Genomic DNA, 2,206 nt, shown 5'->3' on the forward strand with positions numbered 1-2,206 from the left:
ACACACACACACACACACACACACACACACACACACACACACACACACACACACACACACACACACACAGGTGTACGCGCCGTGTGACGTCACAGGGGCGCCACGAGCACCAAAACAAACCGAATAAGAAGGTTTTGTGGAGCTAAAGTTTGGGTCCTGAGCGGTTCACTTCTTGCAGGACTTCCTGGTTCATCAGCTAACCTGTGCAGTAGAACACTGTGTTGTCACCTGTTGAGCTGGTTCTGTTCATTTGGACCAAACTCTGTGTCCCATTTGCTCCGTTTTTGGTTTAAACCAGATAATTTCAGGCACATCTGTGTTCCTGGTGACTTCAAAAGTGAAACCAGAGTGTCTAGGTTCTGATCCTGAAGCATGAAAACCTGGTTCAGAACCCCACTGACGTCCAGAACCACCCTTAGAATTAAAGTTCGTCACATGACTCCTATAAGAAGACAGTCAGCAGTCCGGGTTGTTCTGTGTTTAACAAAGTCTGTGTAACATCAGCAGTAGCAGCTGGATTGATGCGTTTGGTTCAGAAGTCAGCGGACACTTGTACCAGGGTTAAAGCTGAAGTCCTGCCGCTTACCGTCCACATACTTCTGGTCGTGCAGCAGCTCAGTGGTTCCATTTCAGACGCATTAAAGTTGAATCGAGCCTCGGACTGAAAGCTGAGGAAACGGGTCAGGAGGTCAGAAAACCTGATTCCTGACGAACACTCAGACACATCAGGGCTGTCGCTGGTTTCAGTAAAACCTGCTCACATCCTGCGTGTGAAGTTTATCTCCCAACATGTGATCAGAAATGAAAATGGTTCTGCTGGTTCTGGTGTTTGTAATGACTCTGGTTTGCTGCGGGTTGTTTTTGCACACTGAGTCGATTCAACCAGTTTCTCTGATCTGGTTTTTGTTTGTTTGATTTTGTGCTCACGTTAGTCCTCGTTATCAGCTCTGGATTCACACCGACGGGTTCAGTTTTAGTTCCGTCTTTAGACAAACAGCGGTCCAGATTTACAGCGTTGTCAGAGCTGCAACCTTTAAGTAAAACCAGAATAATAACACATTTATTACTGTAGAACGTGTCGGTAGTGACGTTCTCTCTTTTCTGTGTGATTAAACGGACGTTTGGAAGAATGAAGTGAAAAACACAATCAGTTATGCGAATATTAGAGCATCTTCCAAGCTGCAGGACTGAGCTGACGGCAAACCAGTCGGTTAAAGTGAACAGATAACGTTTGGAGCTCCTCGTGTCGAGCTGCTGTGACTTGTTGGTATGAAAACGTGTCCTCGTCCGGGTTCTTCAACCATGATTGTTGTTTATCTTCACTTCGGTCCATCACAGCGAATGTTCTTCTGTCGTTACTCCGTCAGTCTGAATCGGTTCGGTGTAAAAGTCTGGGATTATTTCAGATTATCACAGAACAAACATGTGGTTAACTTAACCAGCTAACTAGCAGTAGCTTCCAGCTGCTACAGAACTGATTTTATAACCGTTTGTCTGATTAAAGAGGACGACTTTGAGTATTTACATGTCAAACGAGGAAACTCCTCATCGCTCACGCTCATCTCCACCCATGTCGACTGTCGTTAAAGTTAATGACAGATGTAGAGAGTCTTCTTCCTGAAAGGGGCGGAGCCACAGCAGCGCCGGACAGTGGCACAGTCCATATGGAACAGTTGTACAGTCGTGGATAGATTGAAGGTCTTTGAGGTGTTCTGAGCTGAAACCCTGAGAGACGACTGTTCTGAACGTGTGAGGCTTCAGCTATCCCTGCTAGCATGCTACAGCGGATAGACATCAGCTGGTGCTAAAATGTTCCTGGTGGAACTAGAAGCTCAGCCACACCACCATGGTAACCGATGGTCCACAGCGATGTCACCATGGTAACCAATGGTCCACAGCGATGTCACCATGGTAACGGATGCTCCATAGCGATGTCACCATGGTAACCCATGCTGCACAGCTACGTCACCGTGGTAACCCATGCTGCATACTTAGCCTGATCCAAAGCAGGTTCTGTTCAGAGCTGAGATGTGAGTCAGCTCCTCTGACCGGTTCGTCTCCTGATGATTCTCTCTGAGTGATTCAGGTTCTCAGCTGAACTTTTATCTGCGTCAGAAATCAAACTCAACGAAGTGCAGCTCCATCACCATGGTAACAGATGCTGTGCAGCTCCATCACCATGGTAACAGATGCTGTGCAGCTCCAT

General features: G+C 47.0%; 1 protein-coding gene across 1 annotated transcript in view; it reads left to right on the top strand.

Moving 5' to 3' along the window:
• siah2l (seven in absentia homolog 2 (Drosophila)-like) overlaps positions 1–2,206 on the top strand; it is a 15,801-nt gene that overhangs the window by 478 nt on the left and 13,117 nt on the right. The gene's annotated exons all lie outside the window — the stretch shown is intronic.

Source organism: Stegastes partitus, unplaced genomic scaffold, assembly GCF_000690725.1.
Source record: "Stegastes partitus isolate 25-593 unplaced genomic scaffold, Stegastes_partitus-1.0.2 Scaffold1080, whole genome shotgun sequence".
NCBI classification, from domain to species: Eukaryota; Metazoa; Chordata; class Actinopteri; family Pomacentridae; genus Stegastes; species Stegastes partitus.